General features: G+C 48.0%; 1 non-coding gene across 1 annotated transcript; it reads left to right on the top strand.

The window, feature by feature from the left end:
• Nucleotides 1-9,293: 9,293 nt before the first annotated feature.
• Nucleotides 9,294-9,366, top strand: Trnar-ucu (transfer RNA arginine (anticodon UCU)). Its single transcript has one exon. It is a non-coding gene; the product is annotated as a tRNA-Arg (tRNA).
• The last annotated feature ends 5,561 nt before the right edge of the window (nt 9,367-14,927 follow it).

The raw sequence follows: 14,927 nt of genomic DNA on the forward strand, positions 1-14,927 counted from the left end.
TGACGGAATTTTGTTCCGCTGCAGATGTAAATTACCGTTTTTCTGATTAACGTGATGTAATGGAAATAGCAACTTTAAACTTTGCCTACGTCTCTGTCAGTCGCAAGAAAACTGTATTTGAAGGAGCAACGTGATTTTGTAGTCATGTATGAAAGACATGTTCTGAAACGCAAGTGTTGTTGTTTGGAGAGCACATCGGTGACGTGTCAGATGTGTAGCCAAGCAGTAATGGGTCGCCATAGCAGCAAATATTAGCCGGTAATATGAAGTGTTGTCAGCTGAAGTCTGATGATGCAGACGACCGTAAGGCCGAAGAGCGCAAGAGTACCTCTAAGCAGCGCCTCTTTAGTATAGTGGTAGAGCACTGGTGTAGTAAACCAGGGGTCGTAAGTTGCATCCTCACAGGAGGAAGACGTATTTTGGAAATCAGTTGTGCTTCGTGGCCGTATAGCAAACAGTATCTGTGATGACGAACAATTAGCGACAGGCGTTTTATTAAGAATTACTCTCAGATGTGATTAAGGCGAATGGCGCAGATAAAGCATTTGCCAAAGCGTTACAGCGTAAGATGGGACGAGGCAATCTGAATTACATTTTATAGATGTATTTCTCACATATCTCAGAGCCTCTCGCGGTGGTCGTCGTCGTCGTCGTCGTCGTCGTCGTCGTCGTCGTCGTCGTCGCCTCCGCTTCTGCAGATGTAGCAAATGGCCATCGTAGCAAATGCGGCGAGGGACGCCCTGCCTTCGATTCCGAATGCGCAAAGTGTGTGGTCTTGTTTCCCAGTCTATATTTGGTCGGTTTCGTAAGAGGTTGAATGTAACGAATGGGTGGGAAAGAACAAGGGGCAGCGTCTGTGTAGTACGAAAACACAATTCCTAAGGTGTGTGAGCGTTTCGAGATGAGTCGTATACAAGTTATAGTTGGTCGTCAGTGACCATGTGGCCTAATGGATAAGGCGTCGGACTTAGGATCTGAATATTACAGGTTCGAATGCTGTCACACCCGTATTTTTCCAGTTCTGAAAAAGAAACATACCGTTTTAATGTAGCAATTGATCAGTACGAAACCGTCTGAATGTTTCTGTTGACCATTATTTGCTTGGAGATGCTCTTGAGCCTGAAACACACACAACAAGACCGGTGTTAACTAGCGAAATGATCTGCAGAGTGCCGTCACCGCGAGTTTTGACTGGCACTTGCACATCTAAAACAACGTCGGAAAGTAACTGGTTCAGCTTTTCAGTCACATCAAGTATGTGTATTAATTTTGACGCCACTAGCTCTGCATGTTGTCATGCAATTCCTTTACCTCTCAGAAATGATTATGAAATAAAAGTGAAGTACGTGACGAGAGTGACGTTAGGAAATCATTAATCAGCATGGAGAGATTCTGTATGGGACGACCCAACCCAAACTAGTACTGTGTGACGTGCTACCCGGTAGGTATTTACCGATGCAGCCGGCTAGCTCAGTCGGTAGAGCTGGACACTCTTAATCCAAGGGTCGTGGGTTCGAGTCCCACATTGTGCATTACGGCATTTTGTTCCGCTGCAGATGTAAATTACCGTTTTTCTGATTAACGTGATGTAATGGAAATAGCAACTTTAAACTTTGCCTACGTCTCTGTCAGTCACAAGGAAACTGTATTTGAAGGTGAAGGTGATGTTGTAGACATGTGTGAAAGACATGATCTGAAATGCAAGTGTTGTTGTTTGGAGAGCACATCGGTGACGTGTCAGATGTGTAGCCAAGCAGTAATGGGTCGCCATAGCAGCAAATATTAGCCGGTAATATGAAGTGTTGTCAGCTGAAGTCTGATGATGCAGACGACCGTAAGGCCGAAGTACGCAAGAGTTCCACTAGGCAGCGCCTCTTTAGCTTAGTGGTAGATCACTGGTGTAGTAAACCAGGGGTCGTAAGTTGCATCCTCACCGGAGGAAGACGTATTTTGGAAATCAGTTGTGCTTCGTGGCCGTATAGCAAACAGTATCTGTGATGACGAACAATTAGCGACAGGCGTTTTATTAAGAATTACTCTCAGATGTGATTAAGGTGAATGGCGCAGATAAAGCATTTTTTTTTTTTAAAAAAAAAAAACCTTTATTCATCATCAATGATAATAATTATACAATATTAACCCACTTCCTTAATAGCATTAGTGGGTCGTAATATTAATACATTTATTATTGTTTCATGCAGCATGCTACAAAATATGATGTGCTACAGGTTACTACAACAATGGGCACTATACTAACTATCCCTACTACTTAAGAAACTATTACTGTCACTAATTGCTAATTTCTACACCTGCAGCGTCACATATGTGCCAGTAGAATATATAAACCTACTTTGCAAGCCTTGCTCTTCGAGCTAACCCCAAAGCGCTTGCCCCCGGCACTGGGCTGGCCAAGATGTTAACTCGCTGCAGTTCCATAACCCAACATAATATCCTATTCTAAGTCCTACGAAACTAACTTATCCTAAGTCAAATCCGGTGCATCTCTAAGTCGGTGAGATTAACCCCTCCTCCCCCTAATCCTGCGCGCGGCGGATCCCAACTGTGATGTGAAGTCGGCCAGTCCGCGCGCTGGCGGTATGGGAAAAGGGATCTAGACAATATCGGTGTTCATTTTCGCATTCTTAGTTTATCTCCCTCAGATATTCATTTAACACTTTCCGTGATACCTCGTTGGCCAGAGTATTAATCATCTGAAAAGTGTCTTCACGTCTGAGGAGTTGATACGTGTCATGGTTCGGTAGTCCGTCTCGAAGTGTAGTCGCTACATCATTGAAGAGAGGGCACTCGTAAATCACATGATCCGGAGTGCCTTCCGGCGCGCCACAGTCACACGCGGGCGTAGCCCTCTTCCCAAACCGACATAAGTATGTCGGGTAGGGTCCATGACCAGTGAGAAAATGGATCAGTCCCCGTGTTGGCTGAAAGTACTTCATTTCTAAGCGCTCCCTCACGTTCGGCAAGAACTGAAAGGTTCTGCGACCGGTTTCTTCTGTCTCCCAGGACCCCTGCCAAAGTTCTTCCCCCCTTCTTCTAATCCCCCTTTTGTCCTCTACCCTCACACCCATGATTTCTTCTATTTTCCGCTGGTTCCCTTTTTTTGCCCAATACCAGGCTGCTTGCTCCCTAATCTTGATGTCAAGTGGGCAGAGCCCCATTATGACTAATAGTGCCCCTCCTGGAGATGTTCTATAAGCGCCCACAGATCTTAGAACCATGCTTCTCTGAACCCTTCTCACTGCCATGGCGGGCACAACCCTCGTGAGTCTGTGCGCCCAGACCCCGGAGCCGTAACCCACTACTGAAGTTAGGATACTATTGTGATAAAGTTTAATGAGATGTGGAGGTAGGTGAAATCTTTTGTGTCCTATGGAAATGAGGTTGTTTAATATTTGCAGAGCTTTTTGGGTTACAGTTTCAATGTGTTTTCCGAAGTTCCATTTCTCATCAATGATGACTCCTAGGTAACGTGTGTCTCGTCTTCGCAGTACCGGTGTGCCGTCAATTCTGACCGTAGGGTTCCTGATTAGTTGTCCTTTAAGTAGTAAGTATGTCGATTTGCTTGGTGATATGGTCATTTTCGTGGTGTGGCACCACTGTAGGAGTGTCTAACGCTCTCTCTATTTTAGGTTCTATGTCCTCTCGGCTACGGCCACCGACCATCAGGAGGAGGTCATCAGCGTAGGCTATCACCTCTAGCACATCCTCACTTCGTTGCAGGCTGTCTAGTAATGGCTCCATGTGGATGTCCCAAAAGAGCGGCCCTAGGACCGATCCTTGGGGACATCCTTTCGTGACAGCTTTCCCTACCCTTTCGCTAGGGGATGATAGCCAGATCTCCCGATCCTCACAGTAGCTCCTCAGGCAGCCATATAGCGGCCCTGGACACTCCTTCTCCCGCAAGCAGGAGAAGAGCGAGGGCCACCACAGGTTGTCGAAGGCGCCACTGATGTCCACCATGATGCCCACCACGTATTTGTGCGGGGTCGAGCCACAGACCTCGGCCGCCAGGGCGATTGCATCAGATGCCGACCGCCCCGGCCTGAAACCGAATTGCCTGCTGCTCATCCCGCACAATACTCTATGTGCTGCCAATCTGTCAGCCAACAGTTTTTCCAAGATTTTTCCAAACAAATCTAACAGGCAGATCGGCCTGTACGACTTTACTTCTGCAGGATCCTTGTCCGGTCCCTTCTTAATGATGACGACATTCCCAGTTTTCCACCTTCTTGGGAACTGTTGTTGCCTCAGGCACTCATTATAGAGGTGGGTAAGCGGGGCGACCAGCTGGGGTGCCAGGAATTGCACCACCTCCGCCACAATGCCATCTGGCCCAGGAGCTTTGCCTCTTTTAAGTTGCTTTATGTGGGTCGCCACCTCCTCTTCTGAGAAGGGGTAGACCGCCGTGTCATTATTATATATTTCACGGTCTTGTTCTCGCAATTGCCGTTGTCCCTCTGTCTCCCCATCCGCATTGTCATCAGGCAGCAGGGACCGGAGGAGGACCCCAGCAGTCTCCTGCCAGGACTCCGTCATCCTGTCCCCGTGCCTGACTGTAGATAGCTCCATAGGAGAGCGGATTTTCTCCCTGACTAATTTATAGGGGAGTCCCCATGGATCCAGTGCTAGCTGGCTGAGCACATAGTGTTCCCAGCTTCGCCTTCTGACTTCGCGTAGTTCACTCTGGAACCTCTGTTTTGCCTCCCTGTACTGCAATTGCCACCTTTGTCTCTCCTGCCAGACGACACTGCGCTGGTAGTGCCTCCTTAGCCTCCTGACAGATTGGCGTAGATCTTCCAGTTCAGGCGACCACGGTGACGGAGAAGCCGCCATGGCCTTCCTCCTGATCGGTACAGCAGCCCTCACCGCCCTGGTTACTGCAGTTACTAGTTCATCTGCTCTGTTGTCTACGATTATGTCTTGTTGTATGTCATCTTCCGGTAATGGAGGAATGTCGCACTCCCTCGCCAGGCGTTCCCAGTTGGCTTTCCTGTAGTTAAATTGTATTTCCCACCCCATGGCCCAGCGGCACTCTCTCTCCCCTACTGTGAAAGTTATTAAGTTATGGTCGCTAATGGTGGCGTTTCCTAGTACTTTCCAATTTTGTATGATGTTTGTTACATTTGGTGTCACGAGGGTGACATCAATATTTGTACCCTGCCCTCCTCCTGCCATGTAGGTAGGAGGATTACCAGGCCTGTTGGCCACCACGAGTTGCGACGCCATAATGTATTCTTCCACCTTTTCTCCATTTGCGTCTCTTGTGCCACTGAACCATAGGGGGGACTTGGCATTAATATCAGCTGTTATTACAATTTTCCTTCCCCGCAACGCCGTGGTCACCCTCATCAGGTGGTCTAGGTGTATTTCGATGTCATCTCCATACTGGAAGTACATATTAATGATGGTGATGATTCCTGCTGGAGATTGGAGCTCCACGACGTTGCAATGTGGAGTTGTAAACTGAGAGAGTGTGGTAACTCTCACGAGTTTGTTTGTAATTATAATTGCCGCCCTTGGGTCTTCTCCTCTGCTGATTACTTGCCATGTGGCGGCAGCAAATGCGACTTTCCCAGCTTGGGAGTACGGCTCCTGCAGACAGAGCACATCCAATCTCCTCTCCTCCACCTCCCTTCGGAGTTCATGCATCACAAGTCGACTATTATGAGTGTTTAGTTGTCCTATGTTTATTTTGGTCATTATGGAAAGTAGGTGTGTACTCGGTCATGTGGCCAGGTCTTAGTCCAGTCGAACGCAATTCGTCCGTTCGCCAAAACTGCCTGTTCATAGATGTCGTTTAGGTCGAATTTCTCGCCCCTTCTTTCAAACACCTTTCTTAACAAGTCTCGCAGGGCTCCAAAGTCAGTGGGGAGATTCACTGATTTTAGTTGAATTCTGTCCACAGCCTCCATCACCGAGAAGGTTATCTTTCGTCCCTCTCCGTGTCCTACACGAACCACATGTCTCAGGGCAGTGGTCAGGGTAGCCGGCTGCTCAAGTCTTGCTAGTTGCATGGTGTACTCCAAGTTGGGGTACACTCTTACAGGGTCCACAGGTGGTAGTCTAACTACTGGAGTACCCTGTGTGGGAGAACTTGTACTAGAGCTACTGGTTATCAATTTTCCTGTATCGGTTGAATGACTTTTTTCTGCTCCTTTCTGGAAACTGCCACAGCCACAGGATGCCCTTGCCGTTTCTGGTGTTCTGTCGGCTCTGCTCCCCGGCTTTCGGAGGAGGGAGCTGCAGCTATGGGGGGGTCTGTCTGTATTGCCATATTTATCATATAGATCTCAGTCTGTGTGGCTCTGTTTTCAGTTTTCTCGGTGCTCGTAAGCGACCTTAAGAACAACTTAAACTTGTTAGCCCTCATAGCATCCCTCCTCCTTTTGCTCGGGGACTTATGTTTCGGCATCCTGTTCAGTATGCCGGGCTCACCCATAATCAATCCTGGAAATCAGTCTTTGTTCAAGCATCCTGTATGTTGGGCAGTTTCGACCTGTGGCTCCGCATGATTTCTTGCCTCGGTTCCTGCATGGTATGCAGATTGCCGCTGCCTTGCAGTCTTTACGGTTGTGACCGTTCTCTCCACATTTTGTGCAGGCCGACTCCCTGGTGCACAGACTGAGAATGTGGTCCAAGTCGCCACAGTTGTGGCAACGAGGTACCACGACATAGTCCCTAGTGTTGATGGCATGAAAGCCAACATATATTTTGCCCATTGTCGTAATGCTTTTCCACATCCGCGCTGTAACCTCAGCGACGTGATGTACCACATCTCGACCCCGTGGACCTGTCTTGAATCTGAGTTTAAAACAGTCTTTGAACTCTTCTTCACTCAGATGCTCAAAGTTTTGTTTTCTGATTGTGTCGCATAACTCTTCATTGGTCATTACTGTTGGAACGTCGTACAGAATCACGAGAGGGTTCCTTTTCCTTGGAGGCTCACACTTAATTACTGAATTTAATTTGTGGTTGTTCAATATTTTTTCTTTATCCTCTTCGGATGCGACTTCCACTATTACTGAATTCTTGCTAGGTTTGATTCTTTTGATCTTTATTTTCTCTTTTACAGGGTCCACAGTAGTCGTGAATAGCTCCTGGATTCTTTTAACACTTGTGTCTTGGCCCGGCAGGGTCCTCAAGAAGACTGCCGTATCTGGCCTCTTAGTCACCTTATCTATGGTATCTCTGCTCGTGTTGGGCTTCGTGGGAGCTTGCGCTGCCACGGCAGCCCAGGTTTTAACTGGTTGTTTCCTCAATCGATTGTTTTCTTTTTCTAATTCTTCCACCCTTCCTTCCAACTTTGCGTGGGCAATGGCCCATGCAGCCAATTCATTTTTAATTGTTGAGAGTCCTGCTTGACTTATCTTTCCGTTTTTAATGTTTTGCTCCATGAGCAACGTGATTCGTGCTAATCTCTGTGTCACAGTTTCATTTTCGGCCTGTCCCGACTCATCCTGAGGAGAGGGATCAGGCGGCGCAAAAGAAGCCCGTTGAGGCGCACTCGAGTCACTCGTATCGGTTGTCGCCATGATTATACGAGTGATAAAAGAAAGATGGGAGCCCGTCTCTTGCCCCGGACCGGCTCCTCTGGCATGGGGGGGGACTTCTTGCAGCTCGCCCACCGACCTCGCCCCAAGGTCAAGGGCACTCCCGAGCTGCCGGGTTCAGCGCGCCGTCGCCAGCGCCCTGGTCCCCATCGATGGCTCCGTCATCGGCGATTTCACGCGACGCTCCCCGGCAACTGCACCCCGCACTCCGGAGAGGCGGATACACCTCTCGCCCTTCGCCGCCTACTAGCCCGAGTTTCCACCTTACGGCCAAGGACCCACTCCTACTCAGGTGGCGGGCCGGTCCCCCAGACGTTCGGCGGTCTGGACCCAGTTAACCTGGCCCAGGCGATGTCACCACCTCCTGGGTTTGGCAGAACACGCCCCGGTTACCCAGGGGCGCGGCGAGGCACCCTTGCCGACTCGCGCCACGATCCCACGCCGACAAACGAAGTCGCCGGCATGCAGAGCTCCTGTTGGTCTGGGCCCTGCGAACAGAAAGGGACAGATGTTCGTCACTTGACACAGCTCCCCCTGTGCCACGCACCCTTCGCTTTCGCATCGGGTTGGGTCGCAGCTCATCCTTTTGTCGCAAGGCACCCCCGGGCAAGCCCGAGAAATGCCGAGCTTAACGTCTGGCACCACTTAAAGGCGGAAAGAGCCACTTGAGAAGGAGAGGCTATATATGACGCATCACTTCCCCTGTGGGCACGTCCGACTGGAAGCGATACGCCCCAGTGCGAGCCTCTGTGCCTTACGGCGCGCTGGCGCGGGCTGGCCAACGCCAAAACGCACCGCGAGACGACAGGTCCCACGCCAGACAGATAAAGCATTTGCCAAAGCGGAACATCGTAAGATGGGACGAGGCAGTTTGAATTACATTTTATAGATGTATTTCTCACATATCTCAGAGCCTCTCGCGGTCGTCGTCGTCGTCGTCGTCGTCGTCGCCGCCGCTTCTGCAGAAGTATTAAATGGCCATCGTAGCAAATGCGGCGAGGGACGCCCTGCCTTCGATTCCGAATGCACAAAGTGTGTGGTCTTGTTTCCCAGTCTATATTTGGTCGGTCTCGTAAGAGGTTGAATGTAACGAATGGGTGGGAAAGAGTAGGGGCAGCGTCTGTGTAGAACGAAAACAAAATTCCTAAGGTGTGTGAGCGTTTCGAGATGAGTCGTATACAGGTTATAGTTGGTCGTCAGTGACCGTATGGCCTGATGGATCAGGCGTCAGACTTCGGATCTGAATATTACAGGTTCGAATGCTGTCACGCTCGTTTTTGTCCAGTTCTGAAAAAGAAACGTACCGTTTTAATGTAGCAATTGAGCAGTACGAAACCGTCTGAATGTTTCTGTTGACCATTATTTGCTTGGAGATGCTCTTGAGCTTGAAACACACACAACAAGACCGGTGTTAACTAGCGAAATGATCAGCAGAGTGCCGTCACCGCGAGTTTTGACTGGCACTTGCACATCTAAAACAACGTCGGAAAGTAACTCGTTCGGCTTTTCAGTCACATCAAGTACGTGTTTTAATTTTGACGCCACAAGCTCTGCATGTTGTCATCCAATTCCTTTACCTCTCAGAAATGAGTATGAAATAAAAGTGAAGTACGTGACGAGAGTGACGTTAGGAAAAAATTAATCAGCATGGAGAGATTCTGTATGGGACCACCAAACCCAAACGAGTACTGTGTGACGTGCTACCCGGCAGGTATTCACCGAGGTAGCCGGCTAGCTCAGTCGGTAGAGCTTGAGACTTCTAATCCCAGGGTCGTGGGTTCGATTCCCACACTGGGTGTAACGGAATTTTGTTCCTCTGCAGATGTAAATCACCGTTTTTCTGATTAACGTGATGTAATGGAAATAGCAACTTTAAATTTTGCCTACGTCTCTGTCAGTCGCAAGGAAACTGTATTTGAAGGAGAAACGTGATTTTGTAGACATGTATGAAAGACATGTTCTGAAACGCAAGTGTTGTTGTTTGGAGAGCACTACGGTTACGTGTCAGATGTGTAGCCAAGCAGTAATGGGTCGCCATAGCTGCAAATATTAGCCGGTAATATGAAGTGTTGTCAGCTGAAGTCTGATGATGCAGACGACCGTAAGGCCGAAGTACGCAAGAGCACCACTAGGAAGAGCCTCTTTAGCTTAGTGGTAGAGCACTGGTGTAGTAAACCAGGGGTCGTAAGTTGCATCCTCACAGGAGGAAACGTATTTTGGAAATCAGTTGTGCTTCGTGGCCGTATAGCAAACAGTATCTGTGATGACGAACAATTAGCGACAGGCGTTTTATTAAGAATTACTCTCAGATGTGATTAAGGCGAATGGCGCAGATAAAGCATTTGCCAAAGCGGTACAGCATAAGATGGGACGAGGCAGTCTGAATTACATTTTATAGATGTATTTCTCACATATCTCAGAGCCTCTCGCGGTCGTCGTCGTCGTCGCCGCCGCTTCTGCAGAAGAAGCAAATGACCATCGTAGAAATGCGGCGAGGGACGCCCTGCCTTCGATTGCGAATGCACAAAGTGTGTGGTCTTGTTTCCCAGTCTATATTTGGTCGGTCTCGTAAGAGGTTGAATGTAACGAATGGGTGGGAAAGAGCAAGGGGCAGCGTCTGTGTAGAACGAAAACACAATTCCTAAGGTGTGTGAGCGTTTCGAGATGAGTCGTATACAAGTTATAGTTGGTCGTCAGTGAGCGTGTGGCCTAATGGATAAGGCGTCGGACTTTGGATCTGAATATTACAGTTTCGAATGCTGTCACGCTCGTTTTTTTCCAGTTCTGAAAAAGAAACATACCGTTTTAATGTAGCAATTGAGCAGTACGAAACCGTCTTAATGTTTCTGTTAACCATTATTTGCTTGGAGATGCTCTTGAGCTTGAAACACACACAACAAGACCGGTGTTAACTAGCGAAATGATCAGCAGAGTGCCGTCACCGCAAGTTTTAACTGGCACTTGCACATCTAAAACAACGTCGGAAAGTAACTCGTTCGGCTTTTGAGTCACATCAAGTATGTGTTTGAATTTTGACGCCACTAGCTCTGCATGTTGTCATGCAATTCCTTTACCTCTCAGAAATGATTATGAAATAGAAGTGAAGTACATGACGAGAGTGACGTTAGGAAAACATTAATCAGCATGGAGAGATTCTGTATGGGGCCACCCAACACAAACGAGTACTGTGTGACGTGCTACCCGGCAGATATTCACCGAGGCAGCCGGCTAGCTCAGTCGGTAGAGCTTGAGACCCTTAATCCCAGTGTCGTGGGTTCGAGTACCACGCTGGGCGTAACGGAATTTTGTTCCGCTGCAGATGTAAATCACCGTTTTTCTGATTAACGTGATGTAATGGAAATAGCAACGTTAAACTTTGCCTACGTCTCTGTCAGTCGCAAGGAAACTGTATTTGAAGGAGAAACGTGATTTTGTAGACATGTATGAAAGACATGTTCTGAAACGCAAGTGTTGTTGTTAGGAGAGCACATCGGTTACGTGTCAGATGTGTAGCCAAGCAGTAATGGGTCGCCATAGCTGCAAATATTAGCCGGTAATATGAAGTGTTGTCAGCTGAAGTCTGATGATGCAGACGACCGTAAGGCCGAACTAAGCAAGAGCACCACTAGGCAGAGCCTCTTTAGCTTAGTGGTAGAGCAGTGGTGTAGTAAACCAGGGGTCGTAAGTTGCATCCTCACAGGAGGAAGACGTATTTTGGAAATCAGTTGTGCTTCGTGGCCGTATAGCAAACAGTATCTATGATGACGAACAATTAGCGACAGGCGTTTTATTCAGAATTACTCTCAGATGTGATTAAGGCGAATGGCGCAGATAAAGCATTTGCCAAAGCGCTACAGCATAAGATGGGACGAGGCAGTCTGAATTACATTTTATAGATGTATTTCTCACATATCTCAGAGCCTCTCGCGGACGTCGTCGTCGTCGTCGCCGCTCCTGAAGAAGTAGCAAATGGCCATCGTAGCAAATGCGGCGAGGGGAGCCCTGCCTTCGATTACGAATGCACAAAGTGTGTGGTCTTGTTTCCCAGTCTATATTTGGTCGGTCTCGTAAGAGGTTGAATGTAACGAATGGGTGGGAAAGAGCAAGGGGCAGCGTCTGTGTAGAACGAAAACAAAATTCCTAAGGTGTGTGAGCGTTTCGAGATGAGTCGTATACAAGTTATAGTTGGTCGTCAGTGAGCGTGTGGCCTAATGGATCCGGCGTCGTACTTCGTATCTGAATATTACAGGTTCGAATGCTGTCACGCTCGTTTTTTTCCAGTTCTGAAAAAGAAACATACCGTTTTAATGTAGCAATTGAGCAGTACGAAACCGTCTGAATGTTTCTGTTGACCATTATTTGCTTGGAGATGCTCTTGAGCTTGAAACACACACAACAAGACCGGTGTTAACTAGCGAAATGATCAGCAGAGTGCCGTCACCGCAAGTTTTAACTGGCACTTGCACATCTAAAACAACGTCGGAAAGTAACTCGTTCGGCTTTTGAGTCACATCAAGTATGTGTTTGAATTTTGACGCCACTAGCTCAGCATGTTGTCATGCAAATCCTTTACCTCTCAGAAATGATTATGAAATAAAAGTGAAGTACGTGACGAGAGTGACGTTAGGAAAACATTAATCAGCATGGAGAGATTCTGTATGTGACCACCCAACCCAAACGACTACTGTGTGAATGTGCTACCCGGCAGGGAATCACCGAGGCAGCCGGCTAGCTCAGTCGCTAGAGCTTTAGACTCTTAATCCCAGGGTCGTGCGTTCGAGTCCCACGCTGGGCGTAACTGAATTTTGTTCCGTTGCAGATGTAAATTACAGTTTTTCTGTTTAACGTGATGTAATGGAAATAGCAACTTTAAACTTTGCCTACGTCTCTGTCAGTCGCAAGGAAACTGTATTTGAAGGAGAAACGTGATTTTGTAGACATGTATGAAAGACATGTTCTGAAACGCAAGTGTTGCTGTTTGGAGAGAACAACGGTTACGTGTCAGATGTGTAGCCAAACAGTAATGGGTCGCCATAGCTGCAAATATTAGCCGGTAATATGAAGTGTTGTCAGCTGAAGTCTGATGATGTAGACGACCGTAAGGCCGAAGTACGCAAGAGTACCACCAGGCAGCGCCTCTTTAGCTTGGTGGTAGAGCACTGGTGTAGTAAACCAGGGGTCGTAAGTTGCATCTTCACAGGAGGAAGACGTATTTTGGAAATCAGTTATGCTTCGTGGCCGTATAGCAAACAGTATCTGTGAGGACGAACAATTAGCGACAGGCGTTTTATTAAGAATTACTCTCAGATGTGATTAAGGCAAATGGCGCAGATAAAGCATTTGCCAAAGCGGTACAGCATAAGATGAGACGAGGCAGTTTGAATTACATTTTATAGATGTATTTGTCACATATCTCATAGCCTCTCGCGGTCGTTGTCGTCGTCGTCGTCGTCGTCGTCGTCGTCGTCTTCGCCGCCGCCGCTGCTGCTGCAGAAGTAGCAAATGTCCATCGTAGCAAATGCGGCGAGGGACACCCTGCCTTCGATTCCGAATGCACAAAGTGTGTGGTCTTGTTTCCCAGTCTATATTTGGTCGGTCTCGTAAGAGGTTGAATGTAACGAATGGGTGGGAAAGAGCAAGGGGCAGCGTCTGTGTAGAACGAAAACACAATTCCTAAGGTGTGTGAGCGTTTCGAGATGAGTCGTATACAAGTTATAGTTGGTCGTCCGTGACCATGAGGCCTAATGGATAAGGCGTCGGACTTTGGATCTGAATATTACAGGTTCGAATGCTGTCACGCTCGTTTTTTTCCAGTTCTGAAAAAGAAACATACCGTTTTAATGTAGCAATTGAGCAGTACGAAACCGTCTTAATGTTTCTGTTGACCATTATTTGCTTGGAGATGCTCTTGAGCTTGAAACACACACAACAAGACCGGTGTTAACTAGCGAAATGATCAGCAGAGTGCCGTCACCGCGAGTTTTAACTGGCACTTGCACATCTAAAACAACGTCGGGCCTCTTTAGCTCAGTGGTGGTGTTCCGCTTCAGACGCCGTGCAGTGTGGACGTGCCTAGTCTTCCGCTCCGCCGTAGCGTTACGTGTAGTGGGATATCGTTTGTTTACGTGTAGTGTAGTACCTTCTGTAAGTTTTTCTCCGTCGTTGTTTCGTTCCTTGTGTTACTTTCTGCGTGTATTTCAGTGTTTTTGTTTAGCGGTTTAGACCGCGTAGTTTTTTGAAAATGTCGTCTCAGGTTATTCGTCGTCAGGCTACAGTTAGTTTTGCTTTCGACAAGTCCACCCGCCATGTGCAACCTAGTTCCCTTGAGATTCATGATTGATTAGTAGATACCTTTGGCATTATTTCGGATCAGGTGCACACTGCTTATTTTGATACTGAAATCTATGTTTTCTTTGTTAAATTTATGGACCCCCTTCAGGTTGATAAAATTATTTCCAAATTAGGTCATCAGGTTCTCTTTCGGCATCGGGATGATTCTGTCAGTACCGTACTGCTTTCAAATGCTTCCATTACGTATACCAGTGTTCGTGTTTACAACCTTCCGCGGAGGTGGATAATGTGTATCTTAAGGAGGGTTTACTCAAGTATGGTGATGTTAAGAGTATTCGCCTTGAACGCTGGTCCAGCCAACATCGTCTGCAGTGTTACAGTGGTATTCGTTCCGTCGAAATGCACGTGAAGCAGAATATTCCCTCGCACCTGCAGATCGGTGGATATCGTGTCCATGTAACATATAGTGGTCAGGTTGGCACCTGTTTCTTGTGTAATGAGAGTGGCCACGTGCGTACCGACTGTCCGCGGAGGGTTTTTGTGTTAAAAAATTCTCTCGAACAGCGTCGCAAGTTAACGGTCGCTGATCTCGTTGCCGGTGGTTCTCCTCTTGGTGTCGAACAGTCCAGTGGTAGTAACGCCCCGCCGCAGGTTTTGCACGCCCCTGACACAGAATTTCCTCCTTTGCGTGCCAAATCTGATGTTGTTCCGTCTGTTCCTCAGGTGGGTGTGCCGCTTTTGAATAATAAACGGCGTCGCGCACAAGATGGAAATAGTACGGATGAGGATCTCCCCGAGATGCCCCAATCCGAGAGACCGACATCCTCCGAGCCACAGAGTAGTGTAGATGCTCCCTGTTCCCCTGAAGTAGCTGTTACGGTAGCGGCTGCTGACGCCCCTTCGGCTTCCGACGCGGCTTCTCTCGAGTCGGCTCGTCGGTCGGGCCTGTTGGCGCCGCCTTCCGTACCGATTTCGTTGTCACAACAAGTTGAGCCGCAACAACTTCCTGCTTCGCTGCCCCATACCTCTGCCAGCGGAGCTGCTCCGCTTCCTTCCAACTTAGCAGCT

This window comes from Schistocerca gregaria, chromosome 7 (assembly GCF_023897955.1).
Source record: "Schistocerca gregaria isolate iqSchGreg1 chromosome 7, iqSchGreg1.2, whole genome shotgun sequence".
Taxonomy (NCBI): domain Eukaryota; kingdom Metazoa; phylum Arthropoda; class Insecta; order Orthoptera; family Acrididae; genus Schistocerca; species Schistocerca gregaria.